A 7,849-nucleotide genomic window follows, 5' to 3' on the forward strand; every position below is an offset into this window, starting at 1 on the left:
CCTTTCCTTCGAAAGGTCTACCATTCTACACCACTGCCTCATTGTGCAGTAGCCTCTTCTTTTCCAAAACTGCTCCCTTGATCTTGTTTGGTGTAGAGTAAGATGTTTCTTGTCAATTGTCTGTCTGCCCACTTTCTCTTTCTTGAAACTTCAATTTGTTATCTTGTTTACATTACTTTGCTATTGTTACAGATTCACAAGATCTCCATGGTGAATAAAAACCATGGCCATACTTGTGGAAGACGCTCTATGGATGATAATGCTCTGAAGGCAAAATTATACCACACATCCTTACCCCATCGACCTGCTTCTTCTATTTCTTCGGTAGAGAATTCAAGTACAGTCAAAACGGAAGGAACTTGGGAAAGGTTTAGTGTTTCAAAAGGAGCATGGGTGCTCATGCAACCTAGCAAAAGAAAAAGACCCCAGACAAAAAACATTTTCTTGGCATCATGGAAGGGAAGAGTACGAGATTTTAAAATCACCAGAGGGAAGATATCGATGAAAGAAGTTTTGATTCAGCATGTGTACATGCATAAAGAACTTGTCTTGCGAGACTATCCAAATGATCTTCTGCAACATAGTCCTAATTGTATATTTTCTATTGTGGTTTTTTTCTTTACGAGGTGTGGATTTTTAAGATGAAGCTTTCTTTCTTTGCTTATCGACATTCTTGTGTTGTTTTATTTCAGATTTATACCCTTCATCATATGAGACATGGCAAAACATCGATTGTATTCTAGGATTTATAGATGTTTTGCATGGATCGATAGGAGAACAACAATACCAAGGTCGATGTGCAATAGAGCTAGCTCAATCGGGTGTATTTTTTACTAATCATTTTTATCAGTTGCTGGACAATGCTAACACACATGGTGTGTTAAGGAAACAAGACCTTCCGGCATGGAATTCAGTGGATTGGCCTCACCCACATTTTAGTATTATACAGGCATATAGGGCCAAGCTTTTCAAAGAAGTATAGAAAGCTCTAAGGCCCAATATTGCCACAAGGATAATAAAAATTTCTTTATGCATGCCTCTCACAGTTTTTGTGGACTTGTTTAATACCTTTCTAGTGAAGGTTTCAAAACAATGTTCACATTTAAAGCAACAAGTTCAGCATGCATGCCACAATTTTTGGATAAAGGTTGGGATAAGAAGACATGTAGTTCAGTGTTTTGTGAGGTTGTCCAACCTTCTATGCAACTGAAGTACATGGTTGCATCACAAAATTTTATTTTTTCTGTTTATTATAAGCGCAGTCAAATGCTAGGCACAAAACTAGTCCCAATGGATCAAGACGAAGATTCTTTTGGTGTAGAAAAGAAACTTCTTGATATTGATGTTGTTGAGAATGGTGATGTGCTAGTCAATATATCATTATGAGAATGTTCCCCTAGCTCAATTGTGCAATGACATTCTGTTTGAGACAGAAGCTTCTATTTCAAAGGACTTTTTATTTATCTACAACAATAAAAAGGTACACCATCTGATTTATCCTAGTCTCATTAAGCACTGCTATTAGTTTACTTTACCCTCTTGATTCATATTGCTTTTTTACAGGTGCTCGAAAGAAGAGAGAGTTCAATAAAATGCAAAGACATTGAAAATTTAAAATTTTAGATAACACAGACTCCATAAACAAAGGTATTGTATTCAATAAAGTAAAATTTTGTACAAAAGTGTTTAATTGTACATGTAGAACATATTCTTGACAACCATTTTCTATTTGCCTACAGCTTGAGGCTGCTCTACATGGTCCAAGCTCTCCGTATCATCATTTTTTGGAGAATCTGTTTTCTACTGCTCCATCCTATCCTGTACAGTAACTTGGTGCTGCTCCATTGTCTCCTCTACTACCCCTGGAGCATCTGTTTGCTGCTGCTCCATCTTCTCCTCAACAACATCAGCAGCAGGTCCTTGTTCCTGTGGCTTCTCCTCATCAGCACTAGGTCCTTGTTCATGTGGTACCACATCAGCTTCATCTGTGTCATCAAGGTGTATGACACCTTCTCGAACTTTAGAGCTCGCACCCAACTCGACAGTAGTTGGTACAATATGTTTGGGGGAGGCATAGCTCAAAAACTTCCAAATTGTATCAGCTCTGAAATTACATACATAGTTTGAGCTGAAGCTATCTTCTTTCATCTGCAGTGGCATATGATGATTTAGAACACTTTGTACCACTATCAATTATCTTGAAGCTAAATGAAAATTATTTTTTCTTACAAGGTCTAGCTGTTCTATCTCAAAATAGCTTGAAAGTAGATATTTGGCACTGATCAGCACTCTCCATCCGCAACTACTTGAATCATCTTGTTGTGGTGTCTGTACAGTTGGAAGATATGTTAGAAACTATTACCATTTGAACAAAACAAAATTATTCAATAAGTTCAAAGGCATAGCATGAAATAGACATCAGTAGAGGGAACGACTTTTTACCTCTAGATTTATTGGCTCTATTGAATCCAAAAGAGAGACATTAGGAGGACAATGATCCAATGCATCTAGAAGCCTTCTAATACAACTGCAATACATATAATTTAGTTAGTATGAAATCAAAATAATGACGTTTGAAGTTTAAAAAAAGCACACACACCACTTACAATTTCAGCTCTCTGTGTGTGTTTTGAAGAGAGTTGAATATAAAGCATTGCTTCTGCTGGATGTCAATAGAAACAAAACTCCAGTGGTCACTGCATAAGGAAAAAAGCATTAAGAAATCAAAGGCTACAAGAGTTCTCAATCTTAAAGAAGAATCCCAAAAGAAGCAGTCACCCACATACTTGTTATAGTATGGAAGTAGCAAAACATCGATAACTTCAAAATTACAGTGTCTGAACCAGTTGGAAATACCGATGGGAGTTTCCTTTGCATCTCTTAACTTGGAAGAAATGGCAGGATCAATAATATGAACTGTATGCTGTACAGAGTGGTGAAGCCAGCTTCTCATCATGCTGCATGGGACCAAAAAATAATTAGGGTAGGGTATAAAGGAGGTACAAGGAGGATTGTTTTGCAAACAAATGTAAAATAATAGACACTTACTAGAGCATTGCAAGAATGATAGTATCCGAGCAATACTCATTCTTATGAGCCAATGCTACCAAGCATGGTTTTGTCAAGTTAAAATCATTCACTAAAGTTTCATCCTCAATATGGAGAACTATATTAGGGCCCAGATCCTGTAACATTCTTTGTATCTACAGCTCCCTCTTTCCAGTCTCCACATCTATAACAGATTTTGATTCTTTTATTTGCTGCTTCAGTGACTCCTCATAAGCAGCCTTCCCTCTGGTGTTCTTTGAGTGGGTTACTTCAACAACCTTAACCTCATCTACCTTCGACTTCCTTGTAGGTGGAATTATTAATATGTCTCTCATCTTTATGTCCTACCATTCCACAGGATGAACAAGCTTGTCATACCTCCATCTCACTCTAGACAAAGTGTTGAAGTCTTTGGCCATCAGAGTCACCCTGTGAGCATGGGCTGCTACCAGCATTGCATCTTCAAAATATTTTTCTAAGTAATCCTCTACCATTTCCTATAAGGAAAGAATGGCAGTCCTGTTCCACTTGAACCCAAGGTGCCAGCTATCACATATGTCTTTCACCAGTCTTTGAAAAGGTGCCTTGGGGATTGCAAAGCCTATAGCTTTCTGTTGCTTCCTAATCTCCCTTAGCACACCTACACCATGTTTCAATCTCTTGGCCTTTTGCTAGAGTAGGCTCATTGGCTTACCCTTCCTGCCATGTGCACCTCTTCCCTTTGGAGGCACACTAAATTTCTTGGTACCTGCCCCAACTGCTGTTGCTGCAAGCCCTGGCCCTGTGCCAGATTTCCTTGCAATTGACTTGGTTCTTGCCATCACTCTGACAAACTGCATACAAAGCAATGGAAAGAGATTATAGCCATGGAGAATATGGTATGACACAAAAAGACAATGACAAGGGAGGATGAAGCAACATTGACAATTTTGCAATAAAACGCGATACAGATAGTTTGAAATTCCTAACAACTCGAAATCGCGTTTTCCTGCAAATACCTGAAGTGACATGCTGGTGCATTCCTACAGTAATTTCTCTATCTTTACAACTAAATACAATATGAATTGAGTCTATGCAAGGAGAGTACAGCCATGGACAACTATGAAAGTCACAAAACCAGAATGACAGGGGTGGATGAAGCAACAGTTCAATATTTACAACAAAATGCGATTTCGGCTGTTTGAAATTCCTAAAGCCTTCTCCTCACATTTTCCTACAAATTCATGAGGTAGCATGCTGGAATATGCCTTCAGTCATTTCAAGGTGTTTGCATGTCCATGTAGGATGGATTGAGTCTATGGAAGGCAAGAAGTGTGCACAGACTGAAGGAAGAACCCATAAGTACAGTTTTACCCTCACATGCAATTATCACACTTGAAGATCTGCATTCCTACAATGATTTCTCTATCTTTACAACTAAATAGAATATTGATTGAGTCTATGCAAGGAGAGTATAGCCATGACACAAAACCACAATGATAGGGGTGGATGAAGCAACATTTCAATTTTTGCAAGAAAATGCAATTTCGGCTATTTGAAATTCCTAAAGCCTTCTCCTCACATTTTCCTACAAATTCATGAGGCAGCATGCTGGAACATGCCTTCAGTCATTTCATGTGTTTGCATGTCCATGCAGGATAAATTGTTTCTATAGAAGGCAAGAAGATTGTAGAGACTGAGGGAAGATTGCAGAGACTGAGGGAAGAACCCATAAATACTGACCTGAAAGCTATTTGTGGATGTGTTGTGCTGCTGATGAGTACCCTGTGCTGGGGATGAACCTGTGCAACTGGTCAAGATGCTGATGTTGCAGAGTATGGAGGTAGGGAGGCAAGAGAGCTGAGATTGGAGGGCCAAGACAAGATAGATTAAATAGGAGGGAAAAGATTAGTGCAAAATACAAACAAGGCAGCTACTAAATCCTAGACGTGTGGAATGGAGTCAGTTTTCACACGTGTGGATGGGACCTAGATCTCTTGGAGTTTGAAACTTGGCACATGTGAAAGGGACACTTTTTACCTTGGAACTTGTGCCATTCATGATTTCATAATCAGTTCCATAACCACTCTTCCCTCCCCTGCCTCCCAATCTTTCATCCCTACCAGCACCCTCCCATCATCCTTTTCCTTCCCTCTCGGATCCCTTCCTACCCACCACACTCCATGCAAGGAGAGTCCAGCCATGGATAACTTAGAAAGACACAAAACCAGAATAGTAGGGGTGGATGAAGCAACAGTTCAATATTTGCAACAAAATGCAATTTTGGCTGTTTGAAATTCCTAAAGCCTTCTCCTCGCATTTTCTTGCAAATTCATGAGGCAGCATGCTGGAACATGCCTTCAGTCATTTCAATGTGTTTGCAAGTTCATGTAGGATGGATTGAGTCTATGAAAGGCAAGAAAAGTGCACAGACTGAAGGAGGAACCCATAGATAAAGTTTTATCCTCAAATGCAATTGTCACACATTAAGATCTGCAAACATTGCTAAATCTGTAGAGATGATCAATCTCTCACTCAACCAACCCAATTCAAAAGTCTTCCTGCTTGTGGTTGTAGTGGAAAAACCTTAGAAATGTCTATAATCTTTATCCTAATATCCAAGGTACATCACGTCCTACAGCCATGTGTGTTATACTATTAAACAAGAAGATCAGGATATAAAGAGTCCTACAGACTTGGAAGCTATATGTGGGTGTGCTATGCTACTAATGAGTACCCTGTGCTGCTGGTCAGGGTGCTGATGGTGCAGAGTACGGAGGTAGGGAGGCAAGAGAGTTGAGATGGGAGGGCCGACACAAGAGAGATTAAACAGGAGGGAAAAGAGTAGTGCAAAATACAAACAAGGCAGTTGCTAAATCCCACACGTGTGGAATGGAGTCATTTTTTCACACATGTGGGTGGGACCCAGATCTCTTGGAATTTGAAACTTGGCACATGTGAAAGGGACACTTTTTGCCTTGGAACTTGTGCCATTCATGATTTCATAATCAATTCCACAACCACTCTTCCCTCCCCTGCCTTGCAATCTTTCATCCCTGCTAGCACCCTCCCATCGTCCTTTTCCTTCCCTCTCTGATCCCTCCCTACCTAGCACACTCCATCCAGACTGCAACTTGCCTGAAGACTACTACAACTGCTAGATCTCTAGGTTACCAAGGCTACAGTTCAAGTTTGGGAAAGAGCAGGAGATTCACCAGTGTAACTCCAACAGCATGGAAAAGGAAAAGAAAGGTCAGATTCTAGATTCTTTTTTCAATGTTTTTTGACATATATTTCTTCCATCCATAGAATTCTTGCTGTCCAAATATCTTCACTTAGCTCCACCCTTCTTGTTACATATTCAATTTATACTGTCCAAGAATCTAGTAGATCACCCAAGAATTTGATTGGAGATGGATATGAATAGAACCTAGAAGTTTGCAACAAAATGCGAGGAGAGTGCTTTATCCATCTCTAGATAGCCCATATCGCATTTTGCTACAAATTCCTGTTGTCGACACATTCCTCATGAAAAGCTTCACTCAGCTCTACCCTTTCTCTTGCATATCAACTCATACTGTCCAGGAATCTGTGAGATGATCCTAGCATTTGCTTTGACATGGATATCAACAGAACTGGAAAATTTGCAACAAAATGCGAGGAGAGTGCTTGACATTTTCCAAATGGTCCTACATCACGTTTTCCTGCAAATTCTTGTGTCTCTTTTGGTTCTCACTTCTTCCTCATCGTTTTGCTATCTTTGGCCTTGTGGAATTCTTCCTTGATGATGAGAAATGTTTTTGCTTTGGAACAGTTAACTCTCAGGCCCCTCCTTTCAAGAGGAAGTTGGACTTTTCTGCTGCTATAATTAGACCACAGCAATCACCAGGTGAGCTCATGAAGGGAATTATTTGGTGATATCCGATGCATTCCCTGATTGCATATGTTAGCATATAGAATTCAATGTATATAAATTTTGGAACAGGCGAAAGGAAGAGACTGCAGTAGGATGCTGAGTCTTCCATCTCAAAATAAAAGGAACCAAAAGAGGACAAATCTCTAGATTTGCTCCTATTTGAGTTTCTTCACAAATGCAAGGCTCAAAGGAACTTCCACATATACCATAGTATTTTCAACATGGAGTTCACTACGAGCTTTGTACTGGAGCATCACAAAGATTTTCTTTCAGACCATTGGGATACCTTCAAACAACTGACAGAGGCAGGAAGAATTGTGGAAGGTGAAAAGGTTTTTGTGCATATAAATCATATTGTCTCCATTAACATGCTGAGGTACCATGTGAATAGAAGATTTGACAACCTGCCTAATCAATATAAATTCAAATGTAACTTGCACACCAGAAAGTGTAGAGAGCTTGAGGAAACCATGGCATTCCTTATGTACATTGTCTTCAGTCGTGATTCTCTAGATGAACAAGGGCAGGAGGCTGAAAAAGAAGACACATCTGAAGCAGAGGAAAAAGAGGATGTTCCTTTGATAACAGAAATGGCAGAGCAAGAAGAAGATATCAACCTCCAGGATGAGGGGCTGCAAGTGGCTGCTCTTGAACTTGTTCAACTGAGGATAAAAACTCTTAGGGCAGCATAACCAGTTGAAGATTTTGATGTTCAGAGTAGCAACTATGCAGTGCCCATGCTTCTAGGTGTTTTGATTGGTGGAAAAGATTATGTTTTCCTCCATGATATAGAGTGTATGTTCAATTTGAGGGAGGACTATGCCATTTCCCTAATTGCCTAGGCTTCAAGGCTTAACAAGGACGTTGGCATAGAGGATGACCATTCCTACCGGCTTTGGAAACAAC

At 39.8% G+C, this 7,849-nt stretch overlaps 1 pseudogene; it reads right to left on the reverse strand.

Moving 5' to 3' along the window:
* Positions 1-1,725: 1,725 nt before the first annotated feature.
* Positions 1,726-2,716, reverse strand: LOC147884158 (uncharacterized; annotated as a pseudogene).
* Between the last annotated feature and the right edge of the window lie 5,133 nt (positions 2,717-7,849).

The sequence above is a fragment of the Dipteris shenzhenensis genome, chromosome 27 (genome assembly GCF_047967505.1).
Source record: "Dipteris shenzhenensis isolate YYH24624 ecotype China chromosome 27, Dip_SZ_1.0, whole genome shotgun sequence".
Lineage (NCBI taxonomy): Eukaryota > Viridiplantae > Streptophyta > Polypodiopsida > Gleicheniales > Dipteridaceae > Dipteris > Dipteris shenzhenensis.